This window comes from Bombina bombina, chromosome 8 (genome assembly GCF_027579735.1).
Source record: "Bombina bombina isolate aBomBom1 chromosome 8, aBomBom1.pri, whole genome shotgun sequence".
NCBI lineage: Eukaryota > Metazoa > Chordata > Amphibia > Anura > Bombinatoridae > Bombina > Bombina bombina.
This window is the reverse complement of record NC_069506.1, coordinates 337970876-337983691: the sequence shown is the minus strand read 5'-3', so window position 1 is coordinate 337983691 and position 12816 is coordinate 337970876.

Here is a 12816-nt window from a genome sequence, read left to right as displayed (position 1 = left end):
TATTGGCTGATCGGAACAGCCAATAGAATGCTAGCTCAATCTAATTGGCTGATTGGATCAGCCAATCGGATTGAACTTGATTCTGATTGGCTGATTCCATCAGCCAATCAGAATATTCCTACCTTAATTCCGATTGGCTGATAGAATCCTATCAGCCAATCGGAATTCGAGGGACGCCATCTTGGATGACGTCATTTAAAGGAACCGTCATTCGTCGTTCAGTTGTCGGCCAGGATGGATGTTCCGCGTCGGAGGTCTTCAGGATGCTGTCGCTCCGCGCCGGATGGATGACGATAGAAGATGCCTCTTGGATGAAGACTTCAATCGGATGGAAGACCTCTTCTGCCCCGCTTGGATGAAGACTTCTACCGGATGGAGGACCTCTTCTTGCTCCGCTTGGATGAAGAATTTGGCTCGGCTGGGTGAAGACGACTCAAGGTAGGGAGATCTTCAGGGGCTTAGTGTTAGGTTTATTTAAGGGGGTTTGGGTTAGATTAGGGGTATGTGGGTGGTGGGTTGTAATGTTGGGGGGGGTATTGTATGTTTTTTTTTTACAGGCAAAAGAGCTGAACTTCTTGGGGCATGCCCCGCAAAGGGCCCTGTTCAGGGCTGGTAAGGTAAAAGAGCTTTGAACTTTAGTAATTTAGAATAGGGTAGGGCATTTTTTTATTTTGGGGGGCTTTGTTATTTTATTAGGGGGCTTAGAGTAGGTGAAATTAGTTTAAAATTGTTGTAATATATTTCTAATGTTTGTAAATATTTTTTTATTTTTTGTAACTTAGTTCTTTTTTATTTTTTGTACTTTAGTTAGTTTATTTCATTGTATTTATTTGTAGGAATTGTATTTAATTTATTTATTGATAGTGTAGTGTTAGGTTTAATTGTAGATAATTATAGGTATTTTATTTAATTAATTTATTGATAGTGTAGTGTTAGGTTTAATTGTAACTTAGGTTAGGATTTATTTTACAGGTAAATTTGTAATTATTTTAACTATTTTAGCTATTAAATAGTTCTTAACTATTTAATAGCTATTGTACCTGGTAAAAATAAATACAAAGTTACCTGTAAAATAAATATAAATCCTAAAATAGCTAAAATATAATTATAATTTATATTGTAGCTATATTAGGATTTATTCTACAGGTAAGTATTTAGCTTTAAATAGGAATAATTTATTTAATAAGAGTTAATTAATTTCGTTAGATTAAAATTATATTTAATTTAGGGGGGTGTTAGTGTTAGGGTTAGACTTAGCTTTAGGGGTTAATACATTTATTAGAATAGCGGTGAGCTCCAGTCAGCAGATTAGGGGTTAATAATTGAAGTTAGGTGTCGGCGATGTTAGGGAGGGCAGATTAGGGGTTAATACTTGTGGCAAACCTAGCCACTTCTGGACTATAACATAAGAAAGGTTGTCTATAGGCTGTATATTGTGTTATGTAGATGTGACAGACCCTTCTGTCAGCACTGAAAGAGTTAACTGTGTTCAGCTTTAGCCTCAGCTATTGTGCACTGTCATTAATGTTATTGATACACAGTCCATTGTTTAATCAACCTCAGAGAGCAGACCCTAGATGATAAGGAAAGCCAAGTGTGTGTCTGTGTTTAAATTGTTATCAGCTTGAGCAAGGTATTCTATTGTATCATGTAAAAGGGCGTGTTCCCTCCATCTAATGTACAACATTCTTTCAACCCCCCTTCTGGGGGGGGTCAGACCTGCATAAATACTGGGCATATGAGCCTTAATAAAATTCATTCTGTTTAAACCTGAAAACTGGCTGGGTTGTGAATTGCTGATTCCCTATGCAGGACATTGTTCCCTGGTGTTAACCCTTGGTATCCGGTTGGTACCGTTACAATTGGTGGCAAGCGACGGAATGAACCTTATCGCCCAGAAGAGCAACTACACAAGCCAGTAACCTCAGGAAGAGGGGGATTACTACAATACTGACTAAGATGGAAGGAGTACCAGGGACCGAAGTGAATGGAGATGGATTATTCTAAGCTAAAGAGACAAACGTAAAAGGAACTGCTAGAAGCCAGGGGAAAGATAGGCAGCAGCAAACCCAAGGCTATATTAATTGCTGAGCTGATGGAGGGAGACAGAGCTCGCAGCGCTACGCCTCCAGCAGCCATGGAGGAGACCCTATACCAGAGGGAAATGAGGACCAGGCTGGAATTTTTACCCCAACCTGTACCACGGGATATGCTATCCGTGGTAATGGCAGATGTGCAGGAGTACGTGATGGCACACAGTCCGCGGAATGCATCCTCCCGAGCAGAATCCATTTTGGACGCACTCAGCAACCCAGTAAGACCCAAAATCCCATACCATGCATTTAAAATGTTTTGTGAGGAGAAGGATGAGATTGATGGGTATTTACAGGATTTTGAGAGACTGTGCGAGTTACATGATTTGGAGCAGTCCGTATGGGTGCCGGTGCTAGCAGGCAAGCTAGCCGGTAGGGCAGCGGAAGCGTATCGCGCTGTACCCAGGGAGGACAGCAAGGATTACGCTAAAGTGAAGAGAGCGATCTTGGAAAGATATGCCATTACCTCAGAGGCATACCGGCGCAAGTTTAGAGGCCTGCGCAAGCCAGAAAGAGATTCCCATGCAGAGTGGGCCCACAAGCTGGATCAAGCATCTCAGGGGTGGATACAGGCCAGCCAAGCTACCACCATGGAAGAATTGCGACAACTGATGCTGTTGGAGCAATTCTTTAACGGCTTGTCCCCAGAAGCCCAAGAATGGGTGAGAGATCGAAAACCCCTCACCTTAACCGAAGCAGCCAGATTAGCAGACCAGCATTTTGATGCCAGGAGGCACCATGGACTACAGCCTAACAACGGACGGGCTAATATACAATGCCACACCTGCAAGCAGTGGGGACATATGGCACGTGAGTGCACCCAAAATCGGAGCAGACAAGCTTGGAACCAGGTCAGACAGAACCTGGCCCCAAGGGCGGCTGCTCACCATTACCAAACGGAGCCAGCCGCTCATGAGGTGTTGAGCACCCAAGCCGAGGAACCCCTGGGAATTCTGCATGAGGTGATGTCGGTCCAGGGACTTCGGGATTCGGGAGCTACTTTAACCCTGATAGCTCCCCATTTGGTGCCGGATACAGCACCCACTGGCGGATCCGTGGCAGTACGAGGGGCAGGGGGAGCAGTATACCGATTGCCCACTGCTAGAGTGGAGTACGGACCCCCAGTCACCCCAGCAGCTGCCAGTTACCAACCCCCGGCGCACCGCTATACCACACGGCCTCCGGCCACGAACTACCCTCAGAGAGCCCGGTTCAATTCGCGGGGCTACTCACAACCTATTCGGTGCTTTGGATGTAAGCAACTAGGGCACAAAAGACCAGAGTGTCCCCTAAACGCAGCGAATCAAGCACAGTCCTGGAGAAGACCCGCTGGCGGAATCCCACATAATCCTCAGCCTGTGGCCCGCTGCGTAGAGGCGCCAGAATGCTGGGGCAGCCTACATGAAGCAGACCCCGTGCAAGCTGCCCACCGGAATAACCGGCAACGGGTTAAAGTGAATGGGAAGGAGGTCAGTTGTCTACGGGATACTGGTGCTACCATGACCTTGCTTCAAGAGAACTTGGTGCCTGAGAAACAGCACACTGGAGACACTGTGGCTGTGAGGGTAGCAGGGGGCACTGTGTTCCGCCTACCTGTTGCCAGGGTACATTTGGATTGGGGAGTGGGCGCTAGACTTGTGAATGTGGGGGTCAAGAAGGACTTACCTGCTGATGTTCTCCTTGGAAATGACTTGGCCCCCCTTGTTTCTGCCTATGCTCCCATGGATCCCGCTGATGTTAACCCTGTGACTACCCAAGCCCAGTCCCTCCGGGAAGAGACGCTTCCATGTTTGGGGTGGGGGCAGTACTGAGCCAAGTTGGAGCAGATGGCGGAGAACACCCCGTAGCTTACTTGAGCCGAAAGTTGTTGCCCCGGACATCCCCAAGCCGATCCGTTGGGATCAGACTGTGTATGCCGGCTTGGTTCTGGGGGAGCATTGTGGCAAACCTAGCCACTTCTGGACTATAACATAAGAAAGGTTGTCTATAGGCTGTATATTGTGCTATGTAGATGTGACAGACCCTTCTGTCAGCACTGAAAGAGTTAACTGTGTTCAGCTTTAGCCTCAGCTATTGTGCACTGTCATTAATGTTATTGATACACAGTCCATTGTTTAATCAACCTCAGAGAGCAGACCCTAGATGATAAGGAAAGCCAAGTGTGTGTCTGTGTTTAAATTGTTATCAGCTTGAGCAAGGTATTCTATTGTATCATGTAAAAGGGCGTGTTCCCTCCATCTAATGTACAACATTCTTTCAACCCCCCTTCTGGGGGGGGTCAGACCTGCATAAATACTGGGCATATGAGCCTTAATAAAATTCATTCTGTTTAAACCTGAAAACTGGCTGGGTTGTGAATTGCTGATTCCCTATGCAGGACATTGTTCCCTGGTGTTAACCCTTGGTATCCGGTTGGTACCGTTACAATACTATTTATTATAGGGTTAGTGAGGCGGATTAGGGGTTAATAACTTTATAATAATAGCGGTGCGGTCCGGTCAGCAGATTAGGGGTAAATAAGTGTAGGCAGGTGGAGGCGACGTTGTGGGGGGCAGATTAGGGGTTAATAAATATAATATAGGGGTCGGCGGTGTTAGGGGCAGCAGATTAGGCGTACATAGGGATAATGTAAGTAGCGACGGTTTGCAGAGCGGCAGATTAGGGGTTAATAATAATATGCAGGGGTCAGCAATAGCGGGGGCGGCAGAATAGGGGCTAATAAGTGTAAGGTTAGGGGTGTTTAGACTCGGGGTACATGTTAGAGTGTTAGGTGCAGACGTAGGAAGTGTTTCCCCATAGCAAACAATGGGGCTGCGTTAGGAGCTGAACGCGGCTTTTTTGCAGGTGTTAGGTTTTTTTTCAGCTCAAACAGCCCCATTGTTTCCTATGGGGGAATCGTGCACAAGCACGTTTTTGAGGCTGGCCGCGTCCGTAAGCAACTCTGGTATCGAGAGTTGCAGTTGCGTTAAATATGCTCTACGCTCCTTTTTTGGAGCCTAACGCAGCCATTCTGTGGACTCTTAATACCAGAGGTATTTAAAAGGTGCGGCCAGAAAAAAGCCAGCGTTAGCTACGCGGGTCGTTACCGACAAAACTCTAAATCTAGCCGTAAGGAAATTACTATTTCCGATCACTCACCAATAACAATAGAACTCACTTTTGAGCAGCCACAAAAAAAGTAGGACTAAGATTTCCAAAATATCTAGCTGCTAATGGAAAATGTCAGCAATCTCTGAAAAATAAATGGGAAGAATATAATCAATTTAATAAAGACTTTAGAAAAGATTGAAATATATTGGGAAGCTTTTAAAGATGTAAATGGAGGAGATATATTAGTTTACCTTATAACTCTTAAGAAAAAGAGGAAATCTAGAGGAGATCAACTAGCGAAACAATTAACCAATGCATAAATATTTAATGGAAAGGAATCCAAATAATTGGAATAAATAAATTAATACAAAGGAGGAAACAAACACTTTTTTACTTGAACAAACACAACAAAATGAAAAAAGAGCAAAAAGCATTTTTTTACAGATTTGGAAACAAGTCTTGAAAATATCTGGCCAACCTTGTTAAACATCAAAAACACAATAATCATAGATCTTTAATTAAAGCGGGAGGCAAGATGATCTCCTCTACTGAGAAAATCAGCCAAGAATTCCTAACGTATTACCAAGGAGTTTATAGTAAGTCAGATATTGATGAAGAACAAAAGAAATACTTTTGGAGTAGAATAGAAACCCTGATTATTACTAATGAGCAGATGGAAATGATGGAGGAGGCACCCATATCAACTGAGGAAGAGGAATCAGTCATCAAAAAGTCATCTTGTAATAAAGCTGCGGGTCCAGATAATTTACCTTATGAATTATTTACAATTTTAAAAGATCCAATAGGACCAATTCTAGTGAACCTATATAAGAACTATTTTATAAGGGAAAATTAACCATATTAACTGTTTCTACAATCATATACGTCTCTTATTTTAAAACCAGATACAAATCCAGAGGGCATGGGTGCTTATAGACCAATTGCTTTAATAAACATTGACTACACAATTCTGAAATCTATTATAGCTAATAGAATGCAAAATCTAATGAAATTTATTATACACAAAGACCAAACAGGTTTCATAAAAGCCAGATCATTAATATCTAACCTGCGTAGGGTCTTTGTCTTATTATCATATTTAAATGCACAAAACTCATTAGATGAAGATTTGAAGCTGATAGATCCTATAATACTATCATTAGATGCTGAAAAAGTGTTTGATTATGTATCTTATGATAATTTATTCACAACTCTTTACAAATTTGGTTTTAAAGGTAGAATTTTTAAACTAATAAAATCACTATATAATTCCCTGACCTCTTCCTTAATAATCAATTCTTAAATTTCAAGTACTTTCACCCTATATAAAGGGACGAGACAGGGATGCCCCCCTCTCCCCTCTTTTATTTGACTTAGCTGTAGAGTCTTTGGCAATCTTATTAAGAACCAGCATTGAAGGAATAAAAATATTAGGAAAGGCAGCGATATTAATTTCTCTTAATTGTGGTTCTTTTTCCGGATTTAAAGTAAATGTACTCAAATCTGAATTAATGTGGTTATCTAGAGAACATTCTAAAATAAATCATCCTTTTCGAGAAGTTAAAACTTATTTTAAATACTTAGGAATCAAAATTTCCTGCCTGCCAAAGCTGTGGTAAGAGCTTAATTAATTATCTCAATCTAAAGGGTAGTAGATTCAGGAGTAATTTGAGGAAGCTTCTTTACAGAAAGAGTGATTGATTTATGGAATAAACTTCCTCAAGAGGTAGTAGCGACAAACACTGTGGGGGACTTTAAAAATGCATGGGGCAAGCATAAGGCTATCTTACATACTAATTACTGCATGGGACAAGCATAAGGCTATTGGTGTGTTGGGTTAATAAACTATGCGCTGTGGGGGTAAAAGCTAGGGAGTCTCGAAGAAGTAATCTCACAAACTTCAAAGTGGGGGTAAAATCTGGATTGGATGAGACTCTTAAGCGCTTGTGCTTAATTACCCAATAAGGAAAGATAGTCTTACTATGTAGTTGGATTCAATGAGATCTATTTATTTTTAGAATTATAAATACATACAATAAAATTTAAAATAATAGAAATTGATTCTTAAAACCAATCTAACTGGTTGGCCAACCATACAGTGTGAATAAAATGATATAATATGTTTTCCAATCCCTGTTACTTAGTGTATTATACAAACATATCTGTATATTTGAATTTTTGAATTTTGGTTTAATTGCAGATATTTTTTATGGATTTGATATAGTGGACTTGTGAAGAAGTATGGTATCCACAAAGAATGTTTGCAATATTAATTCTTAATTACCATATTTACCATATTCGTTTGTTTAAAGCTGAACATACATAATTAAAATAGCGTCAATGGTATCAACAATATAATTAAAATAGCGTCAATGGTATCAACATTAGTAACAAATAATAAAAGTGAAACAAAAATAAAGTGATACAGTAAAAATCGTATGTTATGAAAGATAAAGTCTTTCTGCCGTGATCGTTAGAGTAATTGTTAATTGCTTTTTGTTAAAAGCGCTGTTGTTAAGTCCTCCGTGGGGATAGTATGTGCGGGCGTGCTGCAACACGTTTTTGTCTAATTGCTATATATATTGCGATTATAAGTCACTGTTAAGTAGTTTTGATTATCTGTCCTTCACATTAACTTCCTTAGTTGGTGTAGGTATAATAAATCTTACCCGTTGTTTCTTTTGGGATACTTTGTTTCTGGTCTAGTTTCTTTTTGTACCCAATTCAATCTTTACTGTGATGAATGTGGATCGGAAGCCGGGATAGCCGCTGCCGGTGTTGTAGTGGTTTCAGTATGTCGAGTTGGTTTGTCTCTGCGATTACACACACTTGAAGAAGTAGATGCTGTGGTATTGTGGTAGTGTGCTTTAACCGTTAATCCTTTTGTCAGATGGCTGGGCTTTTTGCCCAGTTCAGGTTTTCAAAACCTCTTGAATTGTTGCGAATGTGTTCTGTTTAGATCCGTACTCTATTTGTTTCAGAGTATCTGATCTGCAGGTGTCCACAGGTTTCTTTAGGCCCAATTATTAGGTAAGGTATTTCAGTTGTTCTTGGCGGTCCTTTGAAAGGAGGACTAGGTGCTTTGAAGGTTGTTCTTGAATGCTTCAGAATATCTTTCAAGCGTATATGTTGGTCCGTGGTTTGATGTAGTCTTGGCGGTCCACTTCGAAAGTGGACTATGAAATTGTTCAGTGTAGCAAGGAGTAGGCAACGCGTTTCAGCTGATTAATACAGCCTTTATCAAGCATATCCTTGCAGTTGTAAACAGTGGGTTTTTGTATCCTGGTAATTAAGAATTAATATTGTGAACATTCTTTGTGGATACCATACTTCTTCACAAGTCCACTATATCAAATCCATAAAAAATATCTGCAATTAAACCAAAATTCAAAAATTCAAATATACAGATATGTTTGTATAATACACTAAGTAACAGGGATTGGAAAACATATTATATCATTTTATTCACACTGTATGGTTGGCCAACCAGTTAGATTTGTTTTAAGAATCAATTTCTATTATTTTAAATTTTATTGTATGTATTTATAATTCTAAAAATAAATAGATCTCATTGAATCCAACTACATAGTAAGACTATCTTTCCTTATTGGGTAATTAAGCACAAGCGCTTAAGAGTCTCATCCAATCCAGATTTTACAAGCATAAGGCTATCCTACATACTAATTACTGCATGGGACAAGCATAAGGCTATCCTACAAACTAGATAAGTTTATACTATTAGGTAATATCGGGCAGACTTGCTGGGCCTATGGCTCTTATCTGCCGTTAATATCTATGTTTCTATGTTTCTAATTATATGGAGAAACTAAATAATATGTTTGACAGTTTAAAAAGATGGTCCAAATTGCCATTATCACTGCTGGGCAAAGTCAATATAGTTAAACTGATCTTATTTCCTAAAATGCTATATTTAATGCAAGTAATACCACCTTTCTTACATGAATCTGATGTGCTTTTTTTAAATCAAAATTTAGTTAACTTTTTATGGCAAGGTGGAAGACCAGTGCTAAGGTTAGAAAAACTTCAAATGCTGAGGTAAAAAGGGGAATGAATCTACCAGACTTTATAATATATAATAAAGCAGCTTTAGCTAAATATGTAATTGACTGACTAACAGAAGGAAACTATTATACAAATATAGAAACTGAGCAAGGAATTGACTTCCCATTCTCACTTCCTGCTCTACCCCATATCCAATTTAGAAATCTGCCTATCATTTGTAAAAAATGCCTGTTTTTAGAGAACCCATAAAAGCATGACACAACCTCTGCTCTTTATCCAATTCAAATATCAGCATACCAGAGTATTATCCCATAAGGGAACTCCCCAGTTTATAGCTGGGATTACCACAAAACTGTTTAAAGAATGGGCCAGAATGGGACTTTTACATTTTGCACAACTAATCAATAAACAAGATAATACACATAAAACTTTTCAAGAACTTAAACAGTAATTTGCGATTCCAAATCATCATTTATTTGCTTATTATCAGGTGAGAAGCTATATAATAAGATTATTAGCACAGCATGGAAATAACTGGGACTCTAAATTTATGGCTAGAATTTTCTCTCAATTCAGAAACAGAACCTTCTCGATATCATTACTTTATAAATCTATAATGTATAAAAAAAGAGAGAAAATACTCAAGAAAAGTCACAATAAATGGGAGAACTTGCTTATTGTAACTCTAGCAGATAATACAATAACCAAAAGTATCATAAGAGTAAAGAAGGCCTCTCTTGCAGCCTATAATATGGAAGCACAAATACAAATTATTCATATGGCTTATTTAAAACCTGAGAGAATGACAAAATGTTTTAGAACTAGAACGATTTATTGTAATAAATGCGGTTCTAGAGGAGCAAATATATTACATTGCTTCTGGTACTGTTATAAAATTTAAATTTTTTGGCACAAACCTTTTAACTGGCTAAGCTCTATACTCCAGGAAATAATTGATTTGGAACCGCAAGATATTTTCTTTCACTTGCATGGCTCTAAATTTAAAGAGGGCACTACATTTCTGAATCTAACAGTATTAACAGGTAGGAAATTGATCCTTGGACTATGGACATCTCGGAAGGCCCCTACCTTAAATAATTTATTACTGGAACTCTGTAGTCAGCTTGTAAAAGAACAACTAGATACCGTATCTCTCTCAGATAATGGCCTTAAAATTTTTATCCAGAAATGGGAACAATTTATTCTGGTACAAGAAATGGGGTTTCAAAAACAAATCCTGTATCCTTTTACACATACAGATTTACTGATGAACTTTAGACTCAGAGGACAATGGTCATTTTTAGACGAATGACCTGGAGGAAAGTGGGAGGCAGAATAAGGAGGAACTATTAACTATTATTTTTACTTATATATATATATATATATATATATATATATATATATATATATATATATATATATATATATATATATATGTTTTTTTTAAAAATCCCTATTTTTTCTTTTTTCTCTTCCCTCTTTCCCTTTTTTCCCTTTCTGCAGCTGGAATAAGCAGAAAAATGCTTCATTCTTATTTTTCTTACAATTTAAATGTTAATTATGAGTATAATTGAAAAAGACAAGATGTTTAATAACTTTTATATCTTTAACTTTTTGCCACATTTGATATTTCTTTTTCTATATTAATTAAGTGTATGCTGATGTTTTTTCTAATATGTTTTAAGTTATTTGCACATCATAACTTTTGTATAAATTTGATCTCACAAAAAAAAAAGAAGAAATTAGAAGATTAATTAAAAAGAAAAAAAAAACAGCACAACTGCGACTCAAGAATAAACACAATTTTACCAATCCTCTGCAAGGTCCTATCAATCCCCCGCAAGGTCTTACCAATCCTCTGCAAGGTCCTACCAATCCCCCACAAGGTCTTACCAATCCCCCGCAAGGTCCTACCAATCCTCCGCAAGGTTTTACCAATCCTCCGTAAGGTCCTACCAATCCTCCGCAAGGCCCTACCAATCCTCTGCAAGGTCCTACCAATCCTCTGCAAGGTCTTACCAATCCTCTGCAAGGTCCTACCAATCCTCCACAAGGCCCTACCAATCCTCTGCAAGGTCCTACCAATCCTCTGCAAGGTCCTACCAATCCCCCACAAGGTCCTACCAATCCCCCGCAAGGTCCTACCAATCCTCCGCAAGGTCCTACCAATCCTCCGTAAGGTCCTACCAATCCTCCGCAAGGCCCTACCAATCCTCTGCAAGGTCCTACCAATCCTCTGCAAGGTCTTACCAATCCTCTGCAAGATCCTACCAATCCTCCGCTAGGTCTTACCAGTCCTCCAGGGTCCTACCTGCTTTATTCTTCTGTGGAATAACTTTCTCAAGAGTATTCTTGCTTTATCAATAGGATTCAGAGTCTGTAAAGATGCAGATAACAGTTCCCTATTGTGTCTGTGAGTTAGCGACTTCAAGCTTCAGTATTAATGGCAGAAGCATTTAAGGATTGTGATCACTGGAAAAACACAGTGGCAATAGCAACCAAAGTTAAGAATTTATTATCTACCAAAAACCAGTGCAAGATTGTTATCAACCCTAATATTTGAAAACATCTTTAGTTGAGCTTACTTTTCAGCTCAACTGAGGACTGATATGGTTATAAGGAGGTTTATGGGGAGTAAAAAAAAGTATTTCCTTAAAGCAGATGTAGTTCTGGCTCCTCCTCCTCTGTCACTCACTGTCTAGTCCCAGAGGGATATGTTCTTATTAATTTATATAAGGGACAACATTTTTTTATTTAATGACGATAATGTGCTTATTTTCATTTGGCTGGTTAGAACTTCCTTTCATGAAAGCTCTCAAAAGGTTTAATGAAATGTTGTGAAATTCAACAAAAATCCTGCAAAAATGCCAGTAACCCAGACATATTTACCAAACCTCTTGTTCACATATATTGATGACATCATATGTATTATTTGGTTTTGCTTTAAAAGGACATTCTAGTTCAAAATAAGCTTTCATGATTCAGATAGGGCATGTCATTTTAAACATCTTTCCAGTTTACTTTTATCACCAATTTTGCTTTGTTCTCTTAGTGTTCTTAGTTGAAGGCTAAACCTAGGTAGGCTCATATGCTAATTTCTTAGACCTTAAAGGCCGCCTCTAATCTGAATGCATTTTGACATTTTTTCACCACCAGAGAGCATTAGTCCATGTGTGCCATATAGATAACATTGAGCTCACGCACATGGTGTTACCTAGGAGTGAGCACTGATTGGCTAAAATGCAAGTCTGCTAAATTAACTGAAATAAGGGGCAGTCTGCAGAGGATTAGATACAGGGTAATCACAGAGGTAAAAAATATTAATATAACTAAGATAAGGGGCAGTCTGCAGAGGCTTAGATACAAGGTAATCACAGAGGTAAAAAGTATATTAATATAACTGAGATAAGGGGCAGTCTGCAGAGGCTTAGATACAAGGTAATCACAGAGGTAAAAAGTATATTAATATAACTGAGATAAGGAGCAGTCTGCAGAGGCTTAGATACAAGGTATTAACAGAGGTAAAAAGGTATATTACTATAACTTAGATAAGGAGCAGTCTGCAGAGGCTTAGCTAGAAGGTAATCACAGAGGTAAAAATTATATTAAT